At 35.1% G+C, this 15606-nt stretch overlaps 1 protein-coding gene across 5 annotated transcripts in view; it reads right to left on the bottom strand.

The window, feature by feature from the left end:
• LOC126760511 (cAMP-specific 3',5'-cyclic phosphodiesterase) overlaps positions 1–15606 on the bottom strand; it is a 535699-nt gene that overhangs the window by 234197 nt on the left and 285896 nt on the right. The window lies entirely within an intron of this gene.

Below are 15606 nucleotides of genomic sequence, written 5' to 3'. Positions count from 1 at the left end.
ATTCATTTGAACATATTTTGGAATAGAGTTGCCACCTAGCTAAAAAAATTTAAAAAAAATAAAAAAAAATTTAAAAAAAATTTAAAAAAATTAAAAACTAAATAAAGTTAAAAAAAATAAAAACTAAAAAAAGTTAAAAAAAAAATAAAATTAAAAAAATAGAGTTGCCACATAGCTAAAAAAAATTAAAAAAAATTAAAAAAAAATAAAAAACTTAAAAACTTAAAAAAATTTTAAAATTAAAAAAGCCAAACATGAAATTGCCCAAAATATCACCTTAGACATATTTGGAATAGAGTTGCCATCTATCGAAAATAAATTTAAAAATTGAAGAAAACGTGTGCCAAACATAGAAATGCAGAGAATTTCCCTTTGAACGTATTTTGTAAGAGAGTTGCCATCAGTCACAAAAATATTGAAAACTTAAAAGCAATTAAAAGAAAATTTAAAAATCCGTGTCAAACGAAGAACTGCGCTTATTAAATATAATTTTATTTAACGCTCAGTGTAAACTCATCATTATGTATGTCCCTATAAGTAAGACCGATTTCGACTACATTAAACAAAAAAACACGAGTTACTCAATCAAGAGAGACACAAATTTATCATTTTAAATATTACATAGCTACTAGTTAATATAAATTATAAATATATTATTATAAATGATTCCATAATTTTTAATAAACATTTATTCATATAAGTGTTTAAATTATATAATTTATCACCGACTGCTATCAGGACACCATTAAAAGTAAGAGAAATGTGCGAAATATCCACTAAACTTTAAATGTAAGCTCATTGCAACATATCAACCGTATATAAAAACTAATATAAAGGGTGCTTTAGTATGGAAAAACTGTTCGAGAGAGTCTGTAGCAGCTATAAATATGAGGTGGCCAAAATTCGAGATGAGTGACTCGTTCAACAATGCCTTCATATTCTTTTGTCAAGCTCTCTCAGAGCTTGCATGAACAAGAAAATATCGTTGATAACATTTTTTTGGGAACTTTATAGTATTTTTTGTCTTTTATTGAGGAATTCCTCATTGAATCTTGTGTCTGTGCTCATTGCAGATTTTATGGACTGTAAATCAAACTGATTATACTAATGGCATAATGGAAATATATGAGACTTATGAGGCTACATGGGCTTACGGGTTTCAAAAAATCTATTTCTTTTATTGTCTTATTAAACTCTACAACAACTTTAGAATATTTTCCTAAATTTTCAAGATGATCCGAGTAAGAGCTTCGGAGATATAGCCTTGAAAACTTGTGCGTTCGAGGCTAGCTAGGCTAAGTTAGCTGTCTTTAAACGCGTTTTTCTTGAAACTGTGTTTTTGAAGTTGGTTGGCAAGATTTCTCGAGAACTACTCAACCGATAATCATGAAATTTTACACAAGTCTTTGAGATACAATTCTTAAAGACTTGGAAAAATGATTTTTTTCCGATTACAACTATTTGAAAAAAAGTGTTAGCGATATTTTCACGGAATATTTCATATTTTCTAAAAATGTCATTCAAAAATTCAATTTTCAATTTTTTCTCCTTCGTCCAAGTTCTAAGTTAAGGTTTTAACTAAAACCACTTTTCCACTTTAGATGATCCGGTAAGGAGTTATCCTGCCAACGCCGGCGCATCTTTTGTCCGAGGGGTCACCTGAAATGGCGTCCCAATGGCTGAGTTTAAAATATTTTTATCCAAAAATTTCAGAATTTCTTTGTTAATAGTGTATGCTTGTAACAACAAGAAATTCTAATAAAATACGTAATTTTTTATATAAGAAAAAAATGTTTGAAAATAGACTGTTTTTTACCCGAGGAAATCACGTATTCCCTTATGCAAAGAAGTGAAAGCTGAGTTGATTTGATCATGTCCGTCTGACTGACAGGCTGTCCGTCCATCTGTGTATACGCGAACTAGTCGGAACCGCCGATATTAGACAACTGCTGTCATACAAACTGAACGATCGAAGTCAGGTGCTTGTATGAAAAACCTTTGCATTTGACGAGGTATCTTCCAGAAATTTGGCAGAGGTCATTCAAGGCATTGCCTTATGCTCTAAAAAATGCAACTATGAAGGGTATTATAGCTTCAATGCTGCCGAAGTTGACATTTTTTCTTGTTTTATATCTTGCCTCAAGTCTTACATATGGCACTGATGTAAAGAACTGTGCTCGAGCTAAAAATTAGGCTTAATTTTTCGTAAGGGTCTAGGCTTGAAGAGTGCTTGGTGGCTCCATCAACGCATGTGGAAAATGTTCAGAATTTATAATAATGTTTGTATTTTGTTATTACTTTGGCGATGAGAGTGGGTTCAATAAGGGATGCTATACATTTGAACGCTTTAAGATTGAGACTGACTTTGATGACGATAATTGAGCAAAAATATCAATTAGTTTGATAGAACGGTTCTAAGTTCTCAGGGCTCAAATTAAGGAAATAAAGTGCAGAAAGCCCTCATTCAATTTCTCGGAAAGCTGTGCCACGTTTTTCTAACCAACGCAGGATCCAGACCGATTTACCTGATCATATCGACTTTTAACCAAAAATATTATTTACAAACTTCACTGACCCCAATGGAAGCACCCTGTTGTCACACAAACATTCACATGTCTATATGTACATACACAGCCATTGTGGAGCCTGCTATCATAAAATGAGGACATTCACTGGCATTCCGAAAAGCATTTGCCAACGCAAGGCATTCCGATTGTAGTTATTATAGTTTTCTGACTGACTCTGTGCGTTGCCAATGTATGTGCGCCTGTTGTTGGTGTCACATTGCATCCATACATACATACAGATATATATATGGATACACAATTACCCACAAACGCAAATGGGCAGGCATTAAAGACACGCAAAAATTTATATAGCTGTCTGTGTCTCAGCTTTTATATTCGCAAACGCACGCATGAAGGTGGCAACGCCACACAAGCGGCAAAAGAGAAAGCAGTGAGAGGAGATAAAAACATGAACAGCAAAAATAAATGATGAAAAAAAGTGAGTGGAAACGCCGAGCGTAAGCTGAATGAATGTGGCTTTGTGAAAAGCATCAATGATTTGTATTTAGTTTTATTATGAGAAATGCGCTGGTGGCGCAAAGGAATGCGTTGAGCTCTGGCGATAAAGAGGCTTGCCACTCCTATCCAAGCCATACAGCCACAATAACTACAGCACTACATATACATACGTACTTATACTCGCACCACTTAAGCGCGCTAATGTGACAGACGGCAGACGACAGACGGCCGCGTCTGTGTGTGGGCGCGTGGGTCAGCGCTTAGCTCAGCAGGTCAGCGGGCAGACAGATGTATGAGTTAGCTGGCGATTAATGTCATTTTGTAGACAACAATTACAACAACAACATGTGCTACAATAAATGCTGCTTGCTGCTAGATGTGTGCACATAAGCGCCAGGCTTGTGTGTGGGGGAGTTACAACAAAAATGTGTCTTGCAAAAAGTGTGAAAATCTTGTGATTGTCGCCGCTGTCTTTAAGCAGCGTAGTTAGGCGATCGATAAATTGCTGCAGTGTCGCCTATATTTCAAAGACGTCAACTCGGATAAGTTATATGAACTTTTGATATAATGTGAACATTATTAGTCTAATTAAGACTTCTTTGAAAGAACGCCGTTATTTTTTGCAAGCGGTGTCTTGCTTAAGGTTCAAAGTTTACTGCTGGAATTCAAAAGGTAGTATACTCTAAAGATCTGAACTAGTTACATATAATTTGGTTAACTGGGCTTGTATGCAAGTATGGATTGTCTGACGGGTTGTCTGATTTCCGTTTTAGTATAAAATGAAAGGTAGATGCCATAAGCTTGAGCTAAGATTTTCTTGGAATCAGTATGGAGCTTTCTAATATTGTCACTTCACTACTACTAACAGTCTCTCCTCCTTCTTACAAATAATTCTGGAAAGAGGTCACGACCATCAGGTCATGAAGCCATCAGGTTTAATGAATTCGCTGTTGGGACCTTTTCTGACATAGAGGTAGCTTTCAATAGCGTCTACCGGAAGCTGTCGTATCTGCTTTGGACAGTATTGGGATTGAATCAAACATCAAATAACTCATTGAATCGAATTGGGCAGAGGTAAACGGTTTCGCCATCAACCCAAATGCCACCGCTGCCGCGAATGGGAGATAATACCTAAGTCTCATCCAACTTCAGTTTCAGACTTCCAGACTATTGCAGTGTCTTCCATGCCGATACTACAGCCATTAAGGTAGCAGTAGATTTATTGCTCCGGAGTGCAGCGTCTTTCAGAGAAGTAACCATCTACTCAGATAGCACAGCGGCGATACTAGCTTTGAACTCATTAACAGTGTGTTCAGGGCTGGTTAAAGAGTGCCTAACCTCGCTATCAATAGCATCGAGTGTCTTTGTGATAAGACTGGTAGGTGCACCAGGCCACAGCGGAATCGCAGGAAACTGAAAAGCTGATGAGCTAGCAAAAAAAGGTACTTTAGAACCGCTATTTTTAGAATGGGAGCGGATTAGCTCCTCTTGTGTTCTACTGCTGAATAGTTGGGCTTCGCGGAAGCGTGGCCAGCGCTGAGCCCTCATTGGTACATGTGCTGTCGGTAAGGCCTTTTGGCCCAAGATCGATCGCACGAGATCTGGTGATCTCTTTGCTCTCAGTATGTCAGACCTTCCCTAGTTTTGGGGCCATTGCCTTTTAGGCACCCACGCAATAAGGCTGAACACTTCCTTTTTGACTGTCTCGCGTTTGGAAGGTCAAGATCCATGCCTGGGCAAATTTGTGTTGGCTACTAAGCGTTTTGCCAATTTATTGTTCGAAGACAGGAGTACTTCTTTTCTATGAACTCACAAAAGGCTACATATAGTAGTGCGATATTTGATCAGCCATCTAGCCTAACCTAACTACTAATCAGTGTTATGATTCTGTATACATATATAATAATATTTGTGGCCAAAAACTTCATGGAAGTTAAAAACGAATTATATACATATTTTTTCAGAATAGCTAGTTTTGTGAATATGACATTTAGAAAAGAAAGAGCAACGAATTCGTATAGAGTGTTAAAGATCATAATTTTTTTACTCCAAGTAAATAAGTGAAAGTGTTTCAAATATGTGAGGAAGAACAACAAGATCACATTTTTTGATAATGCTCGTATATTATATATGAACTTTCGCTTCAACGATATTTCTGCAGAGGATTAAGCGAAAATAAACGGATTCTTTTATTGAAAATTTCTTGAAGAAGCTCTTAATGCGCTAAAATCACGATAAAACTATTCTGGCTTCACTTTCATATGTTTGTTATCAAACAATTTGGAGAAAAGACTGGAAAAATGGTTTGCAAGACTTCAAAGTCATGTTCATCGTAAATTTTTGTTTACTTGCAAAACAGTGTCAAATACCCTATCAACCCTTCAAACTGTCTATCTCAATACGAATGTTACGTATACGCAGTGTGCGCCAGCACATAAGTATAAGCATAGAAAAAAATTGTATTTATGCATTATAATACGTTTTTATGGTAATCACATATACGGAATTTAACTATTAATTATTAAATGGAAATTTTATTTCAATTTAATGGGATAGCCGCCCGCAAAAATTAAGCTCAAAGTGTTAATTTAAAAGTGAAGGCGTAGTTGTCAGGGCATCAACTGCTGGTTTTGAATATAAAAAATATATATATAAAAATAAAAGAAATCACTTTTTTGTGCTCTTGTAACCACAATTCAGCTTGTATATGTATGTATGCATATGTATATATGAAGAAAAAAATATTTAATTTGCTTAAATTTTAACACCATGAAATAATAAAATAATTAAAAGGTAGGACTTTAATATTAATTAGTAGGCTGTAAGAAATTTATAAATGCTTATAATTCCATAATTGCTTTTGTATAAAAATGAAAATTTAATATACACAAATTAACTTTTATATAATTTAAGCTACTCCACTGCGTATACGCAATATTTGTGAATTGCCAGGTTATATGGTGGACTTTGAGGCTTAAAAAAAAGTTGCCTGGCATTTTAATTGAGTTTTAAAACTTCATTAATTCCATGATTGACACGAAATGTGTGTTTACCACTAGCGCCAACAGCGTGGCTGTATTAAAGTTAAACGGAAATGAATTCGCTTGTCCATTTAATACACAAATTTCCATATACACATCGGAGTAAACAGAAATCTGCACTTATAGCGAAACTAAAGTTTAAATGTACTGCAATTGGCAGCGGCAAAATTCGTTACCTGAACCATGACGGCAAATATACGTATAAACAACAAGGCAAAGCAGATGCCTGCGGCTTCGCTTAATTAACAACTCGTAATTATTACATTTGAAGGTTATCAGAAACTTACCTAGAAAGAGAAGAAAAATAAAGTAAGTAAAGCTTAAATATTATTAAGGTAAATATGTTTATTAAAGATTTAATGTATTTTGGTCGAAATTGTGAAATCCATCTTCATTCATCGTATTATCGATAAAGTGGTTCTTTATTAAAATTTTGGACATTACAATTAATTTATTTAGAAATGAAGACGTAAAAGTGATATGATATTTCTGACGATTTCTTACTTATAAACTCATCTAAGGGACTGCTGTTCTTTCGAAGAATTATTGGAATATACATAGGTGAAATAACTTGAATATGAGTAAAAGTGGATGACGAATACCTTTTTCATGTATGTATATATATATGTACATCAAGCCGAAAACATTTTTTGTTTTGTTTTTATTTTACAATTGTACTTAGTATATAAAGGTAAAATACCAACAAACAATTCTATTATAATTAATGAGGAGAAATACTTAAAAGCTAAATGTTAAGAAATATTAAGCAATACATTTGCTGCTACATGTGGTCTTACTAAGATGAGATAAGCTACTAGGTCGGAAGGCTTCTTGCGTTTCAACGGGATTTCTTGCCTAGCAGTTTCGATGAGTCTGGAAGCCTCCTAATTAACGCGCTGTCTAAGCCTCAGTTCGTGAGGCTTTGCAATTTTGGAGATTTTATTTATCACTAAATTCACGCCTATGTAGATCACGGTGCAGGTCAGCAGATCTAATGTAAGTACCACGGATCATTAACTAAAGTTCTTAGTACCTTACTTTGAAAGCGCTAAATGTCGGCAATACAGCTTTGACTTGGCTTTAGAACTTGATTGCATACCAAAAGCTTGTTTTGGATTGATAGGTGGTAAAATTTAGCATTTCATGTCATTCAGTATGCATCCTCTTGTTTAATGCGGAAGTATCTATCTGTTAAGTAGGAAGGCAATTATTTGGCAATATTGTTTGGGTAGCATGTATTTCAATTTGAACAGCAGACCCGAATGTCAAACTTTGTCTAAAGCTTGAGATACGTCCAAGAAAGCCGCCGTACAAACATTCTTTTTATCCATTGTATATTGAACGAAATTAGAAATTCGGTGCACCGGATCAATTGTTAAAAGGTGGTCACGAAAGATATTTTGGAATATATGATGTAACATCGAGTTCTGTTTTACCCAGCTTAGGTATCATTATGACTTTAGATACTTTCCAAAGCGATGGAACGTATCTTAGGCATAATGAACTGCTTATAATGTTTACAAGTTTTTTTTATAAAATTCTTTGGTAAATTGCATAATATTTCTCCGGTTATTAAATCGTACCCAGGTGCTTTTTTGAGTTTTGTGTTCCCGATAAGAGTTTTCTTTGCTTTGATAGTAACAGGAGAAATGCTGATGTGTGGATCCAACCAACTATTTGCACGGTTTACCTCATAGCTATCGTTAGGCCTAAATGTGTTTCTCAAATGATTTGCAAATGCGAACAATTTTTAATCTTTTTAATTTGTACAATTAGTTTCGCTGTCCATTTATTAAGCTCAGTTTTGAGAGCAGAGGACCTCGTTTGTTACGATCTACGTTAAAGTTTGCGCTTTTTATGGATACTTTATAAGATATGTTTAGGGTATCTTTTACCACTTAGATTCACGCGAGTTTTTGATGTACTCTTCCACGCAGCGTTTTGAAATAATTTTGTGAAATATTCAACCTCACAGTGCAAGTCAACATCTGTTGATATGTGCTTAAGCTTGGAGTCGACTTTATTCAGTATACATTTAAATTTATATACCAATTAGTATGTTTATTACATAACTTTGGCTTGGCGGCCGAAATTATTGGCTTCTCGTACAGAGTTAATAACACTGGTGAATGGTCAGAGCTTAGGTCCGAGCTATCTATAATACTTAAATTCATTTTCGGTACTTTATTGATTATAAAGAAGTCAAGAAGGTCTGACAATTTCTGTCTGTATGTAGGCTTATAAGTTGTACCTAATTACTTGTATAGCTTGGAGAAGTTCTCGACTCTTGGTTGTAGTTAAACGAGATCCCCGATGAGTGTGTTTTGCGTTAAAGTCGACACCGATGATGTAGTAATATATAAAATAATTCAGACTTCAGCGCTATCTAGGGGATTCAAATAAAATCATAAATCGACAAATTTTTCAGCTGATTGGAAAAACTATGTTATGGAGTGCTGTTGACGCATATGACGCTGTTTTTAGCGCGTGCCGTGACCGCTAGTGAAACACGGTTCAACTTGTGCACACCAGAGTCGAAAGAATAATCGAAGTGGTTGACTTCACCGGAGAACATGTTCCAAAGAAGGTGGAGACTGCACTATCAGCACATTCAGTCGCGTAAGCCAAGGCCGCAGTATATTCGAAAAAAGTATGAACATCTGTGACAACCAAAGCGGTCACAGGCCTCTTATATTCCATATTATAGAGCTGCTACGTCAGAGAAATGCCCAAAAATTTGCTTTTCCATCATAATAATGCATCGAATCACAACCCTGCAGTGGATTAACTGGTCAAAATAAGTTACGAGCTGTTGTCCCATCTATTGTACAAGTATGCTCCAAATTGTGACCCGGGTAGAAATTTGAGGAGTTTATAGTCGCCACAGCGATCTTTTTTTTAATTAATTACAGTTACAATTTATATATATATATATATATAGCACTAGCGGTTATCCACAGCGATCTAATTTTAATACTTCTAGGTGGATATTCACCGGGTCAATTCCACGGACTATGTTGAGAATTAAATTTCTAAATTTCGTTTTTTATTTAATGATGGTACAAGTTTAGATTACCCTCGTGCTTTTATGTATGTTTTATTCGAAGGTAAGCTGGAAGGAACTGTAGAAATCATAAAAATTGTCAGACAAAGCAACTGAAATATGCAGATTTTGCATTGGAGGGTTTTCTCAAGACTCGCTATTCTCCAAAAAGTTTACGGAGGTGCTGCCCTAAGTGAAGCAACGTGCCATGGTTTCGTCGCTTCCAAGTCGGCGATTTCGATATTAATGACCGTTTGCGTGAAGGAAGGCCAAAAATTAAAATCAATAGAAGAACAGGCTTCAGCATTGTGTGGCACCCGTCATGCCATTACAAAGCGACTACATGCGGTGGGCGTGATTCAGAAACAAGAATATCGAGATACACGAAAAAAGAATTCCGCTGCATGACAATGCCCGGCTTCATGTTGCCAAACCCATTAAAATCAGTTTGAAAACGTTTAATTGAGAAATTCTACCCATCGCGTCATATTCCCTAGATATTGTACCGTCCGATTATTATTCGTTCCTATTGATGTCACATAGTCGGGCTCAAAAGTAATATCACTCACACGATGACATCGAAAAATAACTTTATTCTTGGAAAGCAAAACCGGATGAACATTTTTACCGTAATGGTATTCGAGCTTTGTCTGAAAGATGGGAAGAAGCTATGATTAGTGATAGGCGATACTTCGAATAATTCAATTGTAACCATTTTCTTACAATAAAACTGTGTTTTCATGAAAAAATGGACGCTTAAATCAGTTTTGCGTACTAAAAAACATAAACTTTTCTTAATGAACTCTTCAAAATATTTTTTCTGAATTACGATTTGTACACCAATATGACAGCCTCATATCTATAAGTCATTCTTAAGTTTATAAAGTGAATTTAATGCGCTCCTAGAGCTACCATAAACTATTTAATAGCAAATCAGTCCGACGCACAGCCAGCCGAAGTGTAATTTTGCAATTTAATGCGTCATTTGATTGTGCTCAGCAGCAGCAGTTCATCATCAATAGAACTACGTAAGAGCGTTTTATCTTCGTATAAAAGCAGACAGACGTGCGGCACACAGACACACACGCACACATACATACGGCTATTGATAAATTTGTAGGTTAAGATTCATCTGCGACAATCGTTTACTCTCCCACTGTTTATGTAGCGGCGCACGCCCTCGCAACCATTCGTCATGAACCAACTATGGCAGACCGTTATGTGCATACATACATACATACATTTTCGTCACTTTCCCGCCACGCTTTCATATTTAATAACAATCATCATAATTTCTTCCATTATCATTTCGTTTCGTTTATCAGTGATTTGTATGTGCTTGTATAGGTGTATAGCTAGGCTATAGCTATTTGTTAAGGTATATATGTATGTGTGTAGGTATATATGTGTATGACATTTCAATCATGCCCCACTTTTCTTTGCGTTCGCTTTGTATTTATATTTGTATATCCACTTTGTTCTGTGTGCTGTTGTTGTTGCTATCTTTTTGTACAAAGCGGCAAAAGCGTGTTTGTGGCACACTACAGTCACTCTAAGTGGCGGTGAAAAGCAAGTGATGACGTCTGTAAAATGATGAGTGAATGACAAAGAGTCCCAGCAGACATCGAAGGGGGATGAGCCGGCAGATACTTAAAAGGTCTACCTTGAGGTGGCAATGTATAGGTGTAAACAAGGTTAGGTGGAAGATTTGAATTATGTGCGTGTTTGTTTTATAATTTCAGAAATTTCTTTACTTTTAACTATGAAGGAAAATAGGAAAAATTTTCGAAAAAAAATATCGGAAAAATAAAAATAAAATATTTTCAAAAAACGATCAAAGAATAAAAATATTAAACATTTTCTTGAATGAGATTCGAGTTGCTGGAAAGCTTTCAACAGAAAGACCTAGAAGTACATCAAAACGTATTGATTTCTGGATTATCTATACTTATAAATCGAATAGGTTTTATTCCGCACTGAAAATTAAGGATCTGCGCGTGACGAAAGGGAAAATTGCACCGTCTTCGCCTACGATTCGTACACGTGTACACGAAGGGGATATATACAGTAGGGTACCATGGAATATTTCTTATGTAAACAAGGCCAAAGTGGATAAAATTTTAGGTAGACTATGTCTTGAAACCAAATAATTTTTGGTCAAAAATTCTTTTGATGGACGAGTCAATGATAAGGCTGAAGTATTGAGGTGGACAAATGTATGTGTGGCGTAAAAAGGGCGAAGAATTGTATACGAATGTGCAAAACCTAGACTTAAAAAAGACAATAGGGGCCTCATGGTATGGGGCTGCATTCTGCCGAAGGAATAGACAAAATAGTGGTACTTGACGGCAAAGTTAACGCTCAAGTTTATCTTAATTTAATGAAAGAAGTCATTATAGCTGAAGGTAGGCGTTTGATTGGCAATGATTTTATCCTTCAACAGGACAATACTTTCATTCAAGAGGCCAAATTTCATAGTCTATACTTTGCAAATAGCAACCTTAAGTTGTTGAAATGTTCCCCGCAAAGCTCCGACTTTTTCCACATTGAAAATTTATGGGCGCGTTTAAAAACTAAGATTACCGAGAGAATGCCTCGGAGTTTATGTAAAATAGGGGCTATAATTATTGAAATATGGCAAGATTTTCACCTGAAATGTGTGAAAAGTATTGTCTTTCGTCCTGCAGCGCTTGGCGAAGTTACCACAAAATAACGGTGGTCATTAAGGTTACTAAATTTTGTATTTAATTTATTTAAAAGAAATTCAAGAGCTCAGAAAAAATGCTGCTGATTTCAAAAAGTGTTTTGAATAATATTATTCGGGCTCTAAACCAGGCAAAGCAACCAATTACAAGGATTTTTTCTAACAATTAAGCACTAAGAGAAAGCATGAACTTGTGTAGCACCTGTTATAAGGACGCAGCGATGTTGCCAGCCTGTCTTTCACTTTTCAATGAAGTAAGTATATATTGATAACAACTTACGTTCTTAGTTAAATAAAATCAGTAAAAGAGAAAAAATCTGTTGCTTTTAGCAGTGAAAAGTTGCCAACTGGGAAGTGAGCGCAGAAAGCTTTTTAAGCTTCGGTTTCAAATTGTGTTCTAAATAAGCTTTCGCAGTGCATGTACATTTAAGAGAAAAGAGTTGACGAAACTAGAGAAAAAGTTGCGTTCTCAGCAGAATGTATGCTATGTGTTACTTAAGCTCACTTTTCACTGCCTCTAAAACTGACGCCAAAAGTTCTTGGACTGAAAATGTTAATGGCTGAGTATATATTTCAATATTATTATACATTTGAATATTATTTTGTTTATTTTGAATAAAGTTCAAATTACAAGGGAATAACATTTTAAGCACTAAAAACAAATTCCGTAAAATTTTTGAGAACAAGTAGAAAGCTTTTAATTTTTTCAGCGTAATATTAAGATTACTTATTCTTAACCATTTACATTTTTATTTTTTGGTTATTAGTTTCGAAGTCTTGCTAAAAAAAGTTTTCAAAAGTCATTAAATGTATAACTAAATATGTTAAAAGGCTTTTTTGCATAATAAAGCAGGAAAATGATTTAACATTTACTGTTGGGACTCATACTGTTACACTAAATAACATTTATTGAAGCTTTATTAATATTATATTCACTGCTTATGGCAATACACTATTAAAATTCTCTGCTTACATTGACTTTTTGTTGTCGCTGTGAGCTTTTGAGAGCTTTCAGTAATTTAGAGCTTTATTTTAGATTACATAGAGTACATTTACAGTACACGTTTAAAATATCAAAAGCTTTCTTTCTAAATTCTGTTGGTGGCGGCCTATTTAGTTAAAGGAAACGGATATAGTGTAAGTGTAGTGTATACTGGCTACAGCTTGCTTATATTGCCACTACTGTTAAAATTTTAAAGAAATATAAATACAGGTGTTGACAGCTAATTAGAAACGCTACATATTTTGAAGTAAATGATGTTATTTTCCAATAAATCATGTATTTATACCGTATTTTGATTTATTTTTTTGAAAGTTAAGTTAAACTTAAACTTTAATAGTAAAAATTTTGTTTAAAATTCGTTTTTGTTTTGAAAATATTAACTAAAACATGTGGAATCAACGATTTGAGTGCGACAACTAATTGGAAACGAAAAAATTTTATAAGCAAAAAATAATGATATTACAAAAATGTGCTTACTTTCAATTCGTATTTTGTTGCTTAACCCTTATACTATAATGTGACTGCACATCCACTGCGAATTGACGTTATCAGACTCTGACAGCATACCGCTGGTGTTGTTTGCAATGCCGTTCTTATTTTATCAAAAAGAACATAAATATTTGGGATATTTTTGGTACTAACGGCTTTTTAACATCACACCAGAGATGTTCTCATCTGGGAATATTCAACAAAAGACTTTTGTGCCAACTCCGCCGTATGCTTTGGATCCTTATCTTGTTGGAATTTCCATATAACGGGGAAATTTTCCTCAGCTCATGGCATTATGACATTTTTCAGGATGTCGACGTATTTCCCCTTGTGTAAAATTCTATCAATCATACCAACACAACACCAAATAAAACATCTGCACATCATGACAGATCCTCCACCAAACTTCATTTCGCTTGAAAGATAGCGGGGATCGAATTTTTGATTGATTGAACTGTGTAGATACCTTCGACCATCAATACCTTAGCGACTAAATTTTGTTACATCATTCCAAATAACATAACTCCATTGATTTGTTGTCTAAGAATAATTAGAGTTGGCAAAATCCACGCGCCGTTTCCTGTGAATTTTAGTCAGAAGTGGTTTCCTGCGTGCTGCCCTGACGTAAAGTCCAGATCCGACCAAACACCGGGAAATTGTTTTCTTGGACATTTGGACATTATATTCGTCTTGAATTTCTAGTAGAAAGTCAGTGGAACTCTTTTTTTTTGGATCTCCTCGGGAGATAGTAGTAAATCTGCGGTATATTTCTGTTGAAGTTTTTTCGGATTTTTTATCTGCGTGCAATATTGAAAACAGTTTTAAAATTCTGTATATGCTTAAGGACATTCAAAACAATTTTTTTTAGCATTTTACCTAATTCGAAATTTCTTTAGATATCTTTCCAGACCGACGAAAGTCAAAAATGTAGCTACAAAGGGTAGGTGTACAGCTGCAGCTTTTCTTCATTAAAAAACTTGAGTAATACATTTTAATATATTTTAAACCACTGCTGTGAAAGACATCCTTACCAGAAGTCAATAATATCAATAATAAAAATTAACACCGTGAATAATTTTAATTCCTTAAACAACGGTTTCTAATTAGCTGTCGCACTTAATTCACCTTCTATATGGCAACCAATTACTATTTGGGAAAAAATTAACAGAATTTCAAATGCACGCCAAAAAATAGAGCGAAATTCTTAGCAAATAGAATAACACAAACATTGCAAGGTTTTTTTTTTTTTGGAATATAAATAACGGTATATCAAAACATTTCATCATTATACTTATCAGCACCTTATAAAAAGGGAGCGTTTCTAATTAGCTGTCAACAGCTGTATAAGTATACATAGGTACATATATTGTTTAGAGACAGCGTTCATATTCTATAAGATATAATTTGACTAAAAGTGTGATAAAAGATTCCTCTCTTCGTCTAAGTCACGCGCTGGTCTAGGAAGTCGAATTGTCGAAAATATCGATAGTAGTGAGCACCAGCTTGAGATGGTCAAGTCGGTTTTGGTAAATTTTCGGTGGGGTTGGCAGGGCATCATCCACTATGAGCTGTCCTCCTATGGCCTAACTTTTAATTCGGACCTGTACTGTCAAAAATCGGACCATCTGAAGTAAGCAATCACTCTCTTTGGCATAATATCAGACACACACATCGTTATTGACTAGCCATAAGTTTCGGCTGTTTAAAAGCCTTGATCACAAAAAAAATCCGGAGCAGACTCTAAGACTTCCGCGAATCCCCCAGTTCACAATCGTAAAGCTGAAATTAACCACTGGCAAGCTCAAGATCAACAAATCACTCGGCTCGGACGGTATCTCCACAGACACCCTGAAATTAATCACTGGTGAGCGACCTGATCAACTCTAGGTGCTATAAAATACGTCATTGTAAGTGTAAAAGCCGCACAGCGTAGACGTTATAAATACAAAAGAATAGTGTAGCTAGCGACTTTAGATGTCCGATGATGTCTTTCAACAGCGTTAGATAGGTGAATCTGATCGACGTTCTCGAAAAAAGATTTAAAATCCCCTACCACCTCAGAGAGATGGTATACATAGGATTCATCCAAAGTGAAAAAAATTAAATTTCATCGGTTAGTAAATGAGTAAAGGTCGTTATTGATCGACCAATTAGGATGAAATAAAAAAATAAAATTTTTTGCAAAGTTGCTAACCAATTAGTATGTATTTAGGTCCACTTTTTATTACAAATAGCCTACAATCACGATGTCATGAGAAACCGTGATCACCGACTCTAAGAACGATGCCTCGAGAAAAACA

Source organism: Bactrocera neohumeralis, chromosome 5 (genome assembly GCF_024586455.1).
Source record: "Bactrocera neohumeralis isolate Rockhampton chromosome 5, APGP_CSIRO_Bneo_wtdbg2-racon-allhic-juicebox.fasta_v2, whole genome shotgun sequence".
Taxonomy (NCBI): Eukaryota; Metazoa; Arthropoda; class Insecta; order Diptera; family Tephritidae; genus Bactrocera; species Bactrocera neohumeralis.
This window is presented reverse-complemented; position numbering and strand designations above follow the sequence as displayed.